Source organism: Oryzias latipes, chromosome 23 (assembly GCF_053564925.1).
Source record: "Oryzias latipes strain Hd-rR chromosome 23, Olatipes_Hd-rR_3.1".
NCBI lineage: Eukaryota > Metazoa > Chordata > Actinopteri > Beloniformes > Adrianichthyidae > Oryzias > Oryzias latipes.
Window position 1 is genome coordinate 13,926,262 of NC_136259.1, and position 12,217 is coordinate 13,938,478.

Genomic DNA, 12,217 nt, shown 5'->3' on the forward strand with positions numbered 1-12,217 from the left:
TTTAGGACTCAGCTAGGCGACACTAGCGACGCAACAATTCTCTTTCCCACGATTTGATTCAAACCTTGATTTTTAGGTAATGTTTTTTCACAAAAAAACTAAACAATTCCGAAAAATCCTTTTATTAATTTTCCAATAAACAAGTAACAATGAAGAAAAACCTTTCAGTCGGCTCACACAAAGCCTGCTGTAATGTCAGAAAACAATATTAAATATAGTGGGTAACAGCAAATGTTAGCCACTTTCCAATGTATGCAGTAGGCAGGGGCAGAGCTACAGAAGGGCAAGGTTGCAAATTTGCAAGATTGGTTTCCATAGAAACAATGAACAACTTGGACCGCTTAATGACAATTTCTGGTTCCAACATGGCGACAGCCGTGTCGGGATTAAATAGCGCCTAAACTGAATTCATTTGGTTGAAGACATAAGTAAACCATTTTTTATGCAGGCCGTCCCACTCACTCGATCAGTCCACTCGCTTATATAGACCACAATGCATTGCATTTGAGGTATTTGGCATCTGAAAAATATGTACGGACATTTATTTTTTAGAATTTATCAAAGTTTTCATCATCAGAACATAGTTTTTGAAAAAACTTTTGCGTTTATTAGGTTTTTACTTTGACAAATGGGTGACGTGACATATTTAAAATAAAGTAGTTAACGTGTTTGAATTACGTTCAAATTCAGGATACTGGATAGTCCTGCAGTCCTTTATGGGTTAGGGGAGTAATGAGTGCCAGGTTTTTGCTGAAATTTAAACTGTCAAATTTAGTTTGGATGTAAGGGAATTATTGGGTGTTTTCCTCATTGGGGGATTTGGGTCTCAAAAAGATTTTTTCTGATAAACAGAAGATTTGACAGAACTGCTGTGGATAAATCCACCGCTGATCTATCAGGGTTACAACTCTTGCAATTAGTTAGATGTATCTGAAATTAGGCTTCTTGACATTTTCTGTGTTCTCCTTTATTCCCTCCATAGAAAGCAAAGCAGAAAGAATTCACAACCATCAAGAGGGAACACACTGATAATTGACTGTTTTAGTCCAAGCTTTGACCTGGGAGGACCCAAGGTAAAAACAGTAGAAGATCTTTTTCATTAAAACAAACTACTTCCTCAGTTCACAGCTAAAAGGTGCTAAAATTTTAGAAACTTCTGTTATTGAAGCCATAGAAGCCCTAAAACCTGGTTTGTGGTTTGATGATAGGTATAGATTTTTGTCTTTTAAGACGCAAACCAATGAAAATGGTGTTTGTAACATGTTCTTGTGCAGGGTTAAAAATAAGGAAAAGAAAATGGTTGTCCTCTGGACAACCTGGCAAGTAAACATGGTTGTCCTCCTCAATTTTTGGTTGTCCTTTGATACCAATATTCAACAGCAACGAAACCTACTCAGATGTCAGTACTTACATCTTTATTTCTTCTATACATCTAATATCAACTGCCTCTTATGATGGACATTTAAAAAACTCTTTAAATATAAAAACAAACATTTTACTGAATATTGAAGCATCTGGTTACACAAAGTATTCCCATGTAAATCAAATACTGTTACGGTCAAATAAAAATACTTTATCTTACCCTATAATATATCAGAAAATTAATTACATTAACCAACACTGTAGCCTAATGAGTATTTTTAAAATTTAGAATACTTGTATGGACTGGGACTAGTACAGCATTCCAAATATAAAGTAATATTTATATGTGATGAAAAGTTATAATATAACATCTATTTCAAATAAACACATGTGTAAATGATACCATGTTTACATTGCAGTAAACTGCACGTGGCTGCAGCAGCAGTAAAAACTAATATCCCTGATCTTTTAAACAAGACATGCAGGTGCAATGTTGTCATTTTTGACAAGTCATTTCAGACAAGTTCCTCTAGGGGTATGTCATCATCATCAACGTCCGACTCAGTCTGCTGAGGCTGAAGCCGCTCACGTCTTCGGGCGTACTCGGTTCGTTCAGAAGTCACGTGACATCGTTCGTGTACACTCAGTTTTATCTTGAAGAGTCGGACGTCAGTTGACCAAAAACTTTGAAAAATAGTCGAAAAATGCCAAAATGTTGAATAAAAGACCAGGTAGTCACACGGACAACCATCAGGTTCATTTTTGGTTGTCCTCCGTGAAATCTGATGAAACAGCTCCTTATTTTGAACGCTGTTGTGGCATTTTTCTGATGATGGAGCACATATATAAAGAAAATTAAGCTGAAAATTGCCTTTCCGGGTATTTCTTTATTCAAATTGTTGTGAATCAAGAGCAGATGAAAAAAGGCTGTTTGAAAATTGATGTCGAATGTGCCGTGGATGCTACAAGCAGCAGACCACAAGCTCCGTTCTGATGCATCACCTGCAGACAAAAAGATCCATGACGTCTCTGTTTTCCCCGTCTGAGCTGGAACCTGGATCGAAACTACAATATCATAAAACAGCCTCACCACATTTAAAAGACCACTTTGAATATAGATCAAAAGATGATGGACTTTAAAGTGTTAGGGTTTTGTTAAAAGATATTGTCTTCTTTGTTATCCTGATCTTCTTTACCATCATAATAACCTGGATCTGGATTAACTGGAGTCTGTTGTTTGAAGTTTAAATCCCAGTTTTCTTCTAATCTGAAGAACCTCCTTCATTTCTTACGAGTGGTTCTGATTGGCTAAACTGGTTGGTCTGCATGGACATGTGATCCGTCTTCAGCAGCGGAGCTGAAACTGCAGGATTGAGATTTGCTCGGAAACGCAAAGCTTTTTTTAAAAACTAAATGAATTATCGGCGCTTTTACTTTCAGGGAAATCTGCGGAGTGAAACTACATGTTGGGAGGGGGGCAGAACAGACAGATTCTGTTGGTGCCCCCCCCCATTCCAGCTGTCCCCTCCCCCCACACGTCAGAGGCTCCGGCTTCAGCCTGCATTCATCAGCTTCGGGATTAGAATTTGTTTCCCCACAAACCATTGATCATCGGCCTATTACTAGGCAAATGACAGTTAATTACCCACTACATTAACCAGCGGGACCCGGGGAGCGGCTCCTGCGCCATCAGTCAACATGATGAATGTGGCAGGTCCAGTAATGCATGACCGTTCCTCGTCCGCCTGCCACACGGAGAACAACCCCTGGATCTGGGGAAAATCTATGGTCATCTGCATAATCACGGGCTGGGGGTTAATAACAGACAAATGACGCTTCCCAGCTCCACCTGCTTTTGTCCCCATGATGATCGGACCTCAGTTCGGGTCTGGAGCGGCGGGAGGACAGAAGGAGAACAGATATGTTCATTATTGCCACGGAGTCTGCATTGGGGGCGGGGGGGTGGAGTACCAGAGTGAGGAGTGGAGGCGGGGAGACAGTTATGGGTGGCAGATGTAATCAGATTCATGCTTTTTTCAATTTAGCCCCCCCTGCATGTGAGATTGTCAGTGATTAAACAACTCCAGGGCCAAAATGATTTCAATTACGGCAGCCATGACCCGGGAATTGAGACTGGGATAAGATTTTCCTCCTTGAGTGCCCTCACTTCACCGCCTGCCACTTCTATCAGCTTTAATCTGCACCTGGACTCTGATGTCCTAATGATGAATTATGGCGTGCTTTCTGAGGAGCGGCCGACCATATGGACGAACACACTCCCCCCCCCCACTGCCATCTAATTACACCTACAGAAACTCCTCCAAAAGGCTGGAAAACACTTGCTGTTCCATGTGATCCATCTTCAAAGATAAACTGCTCCACAGTCACAATCATCCTTGGGGAGGGGGGGGGGGGCATGTTAGCATCCTGGTGACATGCTGAGCTCCTGTTTCACTGCAGGACATCAAACATTTTCACATTTGACAAAGGTTTACAGCAGAAGCCGTGTTTTTAGTCAGTGTTTTAAAGTAAAATAAGTTTAAGAATCTAGAATACAAGATGTTTTTCCCTAGTTAATACTTTAGCGCCTTGCCCCTTTAAGACAAAATGAAATCTTAAAATTAACTATAAGCTCTCATCAACAAGATGTTTTTAAGATCAAATGACTCAACAACATATTATTGTCTTAAAACAAGCCGCTAGTTTTTGCAATATTTCAATAGTCCAATACTTAAACTAGCAACCGGACAAAAATACTTGATGAGATTTGGTGTTTTTTTCAGTGTATGGATATATCACTAAAGATGGAGACAAAATACTGCAATCAAAATAAGCATGTTTCTAGATTATAGGAGGAAACCCACACACACGTGTGTAGGGAGAACATGCAAACTCCACTAAGGAAGGTCCTAGCCAAGATTTGAACCAGTCTTTTATGTGTGCGGAGACAGGTGAACCCAGGGGTCTGTCCCAATGAGTTCTATCGCTAGAGGAGACATCACGTGATTCCTCATGGGAGTAGAGCGCCGCCCTCTTGGTGAGGTCAAGTTACTACTGCAGTGAATGCATGTGAACACATTTTTTGCATAACACCATTTCATTGTGCAGGTTTCAACTGCCAAAATCGGAGAAATGAGTCCATGAAGGAGGAAGGCATAATCACAGGTAAGTACTTTAATTTTTTCCTTTTAATGCTGCAGGGGCTTCATTAAAAGAACACATGTTGACATGCATGATTCTGCAGTGCTATTATCAACATGCTGCATGATGTACGTATAATTTGCTGTCGACATAAATGTACATTTTATTTTGCTAAACCTGTATACAGCATACTAGACTATTATAGTAATATAGATTTAGATATTTCTGACTCAGTGACTGAACTTTTCTTGCAGGTTTCCAACGGATTCAGACTTAAGCAAAAAGTTACATAAATCAATGTAGAACATGAACCGTGCGTGATTATTGCACTGTTGATATGCAGTTCATTAATGATTCACGCGTCAATTACGTAAGTTAAACGTAATATTTATGCGATATAAAAGTTATACATCGGTGGTACATGCGTAAAAGGTCTGTTAGACATACGTGGAACCATCGTGGAAAGCCACAAATTTCCATATGCATCTCACAAAAATCAAGCAGAATTGCGTTATATTTGCGTAATAAATGTGTATAAACTTTGTAAAATACGCATAAATTGCATAAATCTCAACCAAAAATTTTGAACAGCTCAGAATTCCCTTTTCACTGAAAGACCTGTCGGCTGAAACCCTCGACGGGCATCTGCGCACATCGACGAATGACAAAACACGACATGAACAATTTAGGTCAGAGCCTTAATGACCAAAACCCAGAGACGACCACAAAGTCGCACCGCACTGCTTCTAACAATACACTTTATTCATGTTTTTTTTGCCTTTAAGCCATTTATTTGTAAAATATAGCTTTTCAAATATTTACAACAAATGAATTATAATTATTTAAGTACAGTTTCTATTTATTTTACTCAGTCAGCAGCACGCACAAATTCCTTTCAAAATAAAACACACACAAAAGAGATCCTCCTGCTACAGCAGATTGACTTGCTTTCATTATAATACAATTCTATAATTACATTAAATTAAATTAAATAATACCTGTGCTTCTAAACACAAACTAGACACTGATTTGCAGCAGAACATGGGCTTTAAATTTACTCTACTAATAAACAGTTGTGACAATAGATTTAACCATCATTTTGCTTGGTTTGGTGCGCATTTTGGAGAATTTATAAAGAACACAAGGGCTCTTTATTTAGTGACATGACAGGAGAAGTTAAAAAAAGTTTATTATACTATTATAGGATCACCTCATTTAAAAGAAAAATATGACAAAATGTAACTGACAAACCCATTATTTATTCAAATCATGAGCGTTTTGCTTTAACGCCAAAGAGCCACCATGGAGGAATAAAAGAGCTGCATGTGCCTTTGCAACCTCAGGTGGCAGACCGCTGGGTTAACCACTACACCACAGCTCAGCCCTATTACAGGACTATCAGTGTATTACAAAAATTGTCTTGAGATTTATACTATAGTACCTGATACATAGTCATAACTTGTTTAACTGTTTTTAAGTATTAATTGACTTTATTTCACAAACACACACATATATGCACGAATTGAGTTTTCCCATATTGTTAAAGGGTTTTTCAGGCAAAGCACCTGAAAAGCTAAAGACTTCATGAAGGGACATGACTGACAGAGAGCATCATGACATTGAATTAGAAATAGAAACTATATTTATTGTAAAGAAAAAAAACAGAACTTAAAATCCTAAAGACTCATTCCGATAACTATGATGTTTAATTTCTTTTTTTTACGGTTTCTTGTGACGTTTTTCCTGACTATAGAAGACATGTATAAAGACAATTTAGCTTGCAATTTCATAAATTTATTCAAATTGTGAGCAGATGAAAAAATGCCTCTTGAAAAAGCTAATTAGTGACGTAGAAAATATGCTAGCTCACTGCTCTGAGCTCTCAGCAATGGGGAGGGGAAGAGGGGCGGGCTTGCTCCGTGCCAGCAGTCCCGCCAACAACTCAGAGGTCATGCAGAAACTCTGCAGAAACTAAGTCCCAGAAACTGGTCCTTCCTCAAACTTTAAAGAAATGTTTTTGTAGTGGTTTAATAACCCTCTGGTTTGCAGCAGCTGTCTAGGATGGGCCAAAGTCTCCCTGCTCCACTTCAGTTCTAAATCCTCTGCTTGCAGAAAACTAGATCCATTAACGCCTTCATTTTCCTCGTCTGAACTGCCATCTGGCTCTAAACTGTATGGCTGGATAGCTGCGATATTGCGCGATTATTTTTATTTGCTACGCTAATGTTAGCTTGGAGTAAGGAGCTATAAGATAACAAGGGAGAGTGTAAACGCAGGCATGCTGGGATTTCAACGTAGGGCTTCTTCAGCCCAAAACTCAACTTTCTAATGAACTCCTGGCGCTCTGCAGAAACTATGTCCTAAAACCAATACAGGTTTTTTTTTTTTTTTTGTTCATTTTTGACTAAAAACGGTGTGATCACAGTTAAAAGACCACCAGGAACACTGAAAATTAGAGGAGAAGAAATTAGTTGGAGTAGGACTTTTAGCATCAGTCAATCAAACAAACAAACACATGGTGGTGTTTTTTTACTGCAATCTTTCTTCAAGAAGGATGATCAAGTATGTCAGAGAGGCCACACTGTCACCCCATACAGCAGGAGGCAGCATGCACTCTGTTCATTGGTTTAGCATCCACAGTTCTACAACCTTCCTGTAGTTACAGCTGTCACTCAGGGGATTCGTCTCAGCTCCTCAGGCCCAAAGATTTCATGGAAATCCACTTTTTTCCTTTGCTTTTCCACTCGTAAACAGTTCAAACTTTAAACGGGTATAACTCCTCCAGGTTAATATTTAGCAACATTTTTTTACCGGGGTTTGCTCCCTGACAATGATCAGCCCATGGATGTCTGACGATGGAAACTCCTGCCTAAATCTGTGTGCAGAACGTCTCCCTCCCCCGTGATCCAGCCTTCCTAATCCAAGCGAAGTAGCTGAAAAATCACCAGGCCTGCACATGGACGCCGCTCTGACAGCACGCTTTAAAATCACTTTAATTACCTGCTTAGCATTTCACAGATTAAAAGGCATCGGCCTGCTGGAGGATGCAATCAATTCAGCCGCTCAGCAGTCTCTGCTGCATCTGCAGCAGCCCGGCTCAGATTGACATCAGCATCAGAAACACAAGAGAAAGGTTTGACCTCTGCGCCGCATTGATTCTTTTGTATTCCCACAGCTAGTTGTATGGATTGCATGTCCCGCTAATAATGAGCCTTTGTATGGATTTGGCCCGACTGATTTGTTCCAGATTCCAGGAGCTCGGCTGGAGGAAACGTCCTGGGATGATGTCTTCAAACCTGTTTAAGCCGCACCCTTAGCCGAGCCGAGCCGAGCCGAGCCGTGATGTTTTCTGCAAACGCCTGGTTGTGGAAACTCACAGGACAAAGCGGCTTCAGAGTGGTGGCTTCACTGGCCGCTACCGACGGTTCCCCCGTCTGCTGCACCAATGATTACATTTACATGTGCACCGCACTCTGAATAAAGGATTCCCAAGAAACTCCTTACATGTGCAATAGAAAAAAAAAAAAACTTTTCATCCCCCTCCTCAAAGGAATTTTCCAAATATTCCCAAATGTATAAAAGAATCATTTCCTGTAGTTAAAATGTTATTTTCAATCATTTTTACCCCCAAATATTCTTGGAATATTTGCAAATGTGTTTGGAATAGCCAGTTTAGTCAAAATAACTCAAGATTCCACTTTTCAGCGGCTCCCTGTAAAATGTACAGAACTGGAATATCTGAAGGTTTAAAGTAAAGGAAGATCTTTGTACCGTTTGCTCCACGCGGAAGTTTAGTCCTGTGGTTTTAGCGCTCCAAAACTGGTGTTGATGGTCATTTAGAAATATACACGTTGATCATCATTACTGTCAACACAGAGCCCAAATCCAGAAGCAGAAGTCTGCAAACTGATGCTGGAGCCAGTGAGAAATAGAAGATGTTGGTGTTACTCCTTTGTCCTGCAGAATTCATAAACTTAAGAGCGTTTTATTTTGAAAATTATTTTATTGAAAGAAGCAAACCCTTCGTCTTTGCGGTTTTACAGTGAAAATAAATCTTCCCCTCACGCTCTTTAGTTCTGATCTCCCAGAAAAGCAAAAGTCATGAACACATCGTGCAGGAACGACAGCTGCCCTTTGGGGGGCAGCTACGGTGGCCTTGAGGTGCAAATCACTCAACACAAATACATTTGATCACAGCCCAAAATTTAAAAAAGCAAAGCAAAAACTAAAAAACATTCCACTTTAAAATTAAAAAGGAAAATTTCAGAAACAGAAAAATTGGAAAAAAAAGTTTAGAAAAATTAATATAAAATGTTCAATGAAACAAAATAAGAAACCCGAAAAAGTAGGTATTATGGGATGTCACTGATTGAATCTTTTTCAGTTTCTTGTTTTGTCTCTTTTTTTAAAAATTCGTTTAGATTTCTGTAAATTCCTTTGTTGTTCCTCCCTGTTTTCTGAAATATTTCCTTTTTTATTTTGTTTGTTTATTTTGTTTGTGGAATTGTTTGTTTGTTGTTTTAAGTTTTGGTTTTTGGAATTTTGTTTTGATTTCTAAAATGTTAGTTTTTATTATTAGGTTTGCTGTTGCGATCTTTAACACGTTTTTGCTTCAACAGATTTGTTGATGTGATTTGAACTTAAGGGCCTCCGTAGACAGCACTCCTATGAAGATTTTTTTGAGCTCAAAACAGTGAGTGTTGAGCTTGGAATAATGGCAGAAAGATCCCTCCACACACTGGCTGAAAGTAGATCTGCATGAGAGGAAACGGCAGAACCCGATGCTTCCTTTCTCTGTCGATGCATGTTCGGATCAGCAAATATTTTCACACTTTTTCTTCATTGGACTTTGTAGGACTGGAGGATCGTCTTTCTTAAAAAAAATAAAACTCTTTTGTTTTGAGCAGACGCCGGGCTCTCTATTAAGTTGTGAGTGAGAGCAGCTCAAAATTTACACAAATAAAAACAAACAATCCATTTAATCCTTGAGGATGAATAGAAACTCTGGAAGTGTTGCCCTGTTTACGTCATTTCCTTTCTTTGCTCCTGAGCGTTCACACTGAGGTGAACCTGACACCAGCAGTGGGTCAAACCTCTGCTGGACCTTCTGACCAGCACAGAGCTGCTTTGTGGTTCAGAGTCTTGAAGAAAACACCTCAGAGCCTCGTAGTCTCCCCGTAGAGGTGTCTCCTTCTGGAGTCAGCAGCGTTCTAACTGGGGGGAGGGGCTACACAATAGTGTCTGGTGGTTCCACTACGCTGCCCGTTAATTGAGAAGTCGCTCCTCACAGCCCCCCCCCCTCGTAAAACACCCCTAAGAGACACTGATGCTGATCCGTCTGAACTCCATTTTACACAGAGATGTCGTCCTCCTCCATGCTCCTCTATGCTCCTTTATGTTCATCTCTGCTCTTCTGCATTCCTGTCTGCTCCTTTATCCCTTGTGCTATTCCAGGCACTAAAACATAGTTTAATCTAAATTCTTTAATAGTAAAAACACCCATCCGCACGCCTTGTGCTATCCTAGGCACTTTGACATTGGGAGTTGGGTCATCTAGACCCACTAGACAGTGCTCTGAACCTTTTTTCTTCAATGATTTGTGATCCTCACTGGTGTCCATGGATTACATGAAATCCTCTCCCCCTTTATCCACCTTTGTCATGGTAGGGAGAACACGTCAATGGTCATCTTGACCCCATAGGATACCACAAGGGTTAAGATCCTCCTTGTTCCTCTGTTTTCCTCTTTACTCCACCAGGTCTGTGCTTTGCAGGCCCCACATCCTTTCATCTCCAATAGGGGATTCTTCAGCCAGGAGCTCACAGATGGCCTGGCTCATGTTTGGCACGTGGAAACATGTGCCCACATACACACATAAACACACACCAGTAAACCTGTTAAACGTGCTCATGGACAGGGAGGAAACCACACACACAGCAGCACATGCAGACTCCACTTAGGACCCAGACGGGATTCAAACCAGGAACCTTCTCTGCTGTGACACGACAGCGCTGACCACAGCCCTTCCCTCTCTGCAGAACAATGGAAAAGGGTTTGAAGGTTTGTCAGATCACGGCTGTCTTCTCCATCCAGATCTCGTTTGGCTGCAGGTCCTGGAGGTGCCCCCACCTTCCATCAAGAACAGAGGCATCTGATGATCCCAGCCAGCATGAGACAATCTAAATTCAGTCAAATTATGACAGCGGCCCCCCAAACACAACCACATAGGCAGGTACACCCCCCAATGCTCTGCACCCATTTCCTCGTTTGTTTCTCTTAAGCTGAGCAAAATTGCCCGAACGGTGGGGGGCTCCAGCAGCTGATCTGTTCTTTACAGACCATTGACTGTATCAGAGAACTGGACTGAGTCGGTGTGACGTCATCCAAAGAATGTTGTAAAAGTGCTATATAAATAAAGCTTGATTTGATTTGATTTGAATGGTTTGCATCCGGCTCCAATAAATGAAGTCAATTTAGTCGCCATTTTTTTGCGATACGGACGTTGGAACCAGCAGACATCAGTAAGCAGTGATTGATCTGAGTCGGTCTACGTTTCTACGGCAACCGCTCTCTCCAATCAGGAGGTGAGCTTCTTTGAAGCTGAACTATGTGGGGGGTTGAGTGACAGAAGAACGTTGGAAACTATCTGTGCTTGTTGATCATCTAAATGAAAATCAAATCAAGCTGAAGATTTTCCTTTCTCTAATAATAAAATGCTCAAGACATCATGTGACTCTGCAGCTCTGCCCCCCCCCCCCCCCCCCCCCCCCCCCCAGCTGTGAAGGTGGTGAACAGGACGTAGTTTAGGACGTCTGACTCATCAAACATCACCCAGAGCCTGAGGGCCACCATCCTGCTGCTCTGTCAGATCCTCACGGATGATTTCCTGGATCAGGCGTGTGACAGGCGTCTGGACACGCTCCCATCAGCTGTCACCCACCTGAGTGGGAAATTTCTTCTCTGCCTTGGGGTCATATAATTCCAGCCGGACACTTATTACTTTCTCCTAAACCGTTTCAAACGGTTGGTCCTTCTGTGAATAAAAGGGGACGTCATCCATACATCACTACTAAATCAGTCCCTGATTGGTCAAATTTGTACCTGGTTTAACGTTTAACACACGTTCAACGGCGGCGCCTTTTGTACGAAAACGGTCATCAAAAAGTGCGTAGTGATACCTGAGGGTGAGAGTTTAGAACAGCTTTACGGCGTTTACATAGACTACACAAAGTCCACCTCACATCCTCATCCTCATCCCCATAGAATTGAATGGTTCTTTTAATCTGAACCATCCGGGCCTTAATGCCCCCCTCCTTCCTACACAGAGAAGGAGCTGCATGCCCTTTTTTTTATCAATTTATCTTCCACGAAAAAAAAAAAAAAGTCTTCTGCAGCTGAAAGTGGGTTTCTAGAGCTTAACGTTGACCAGAGTTCAGGTGAGAGTTGATGCCTGACCAATCAGGAGGGCCATCAGAGGAAGCCAGACCTGCATCAGACCGGGACATTTGAATGGACTCCCAACAGCTTTCTTCTGAACTGAAAGATGATCCTCCTGTCCAGTGCGATCACAAATGAAATTCCTCTCATCCTGAAAATGCCCGTGAGCAGCTCCAAAAGCAGAGAGCTGCTGGTCTGCATGCTGATGCTGAAGATGCTGTGGGTGCGGCGCTCGTGATCATCACACTGCGCCCAGCAAATTCAATAAAGGTTGAAA

General features: G+C 41.3%; 1 protein-coding gene across 2 annotated transcripts in view; it reads right to left on the bottom strand.

Moving 5' to 3' along the window:
* Positions 1-12,217, bottom strand: part of lmo3 (LIM domain only 3) — a 40,351-nt gene that overhangs the window by 12,584 nt on the left and 15,550 nt on the right. The window lies entirely within an intron of this gene.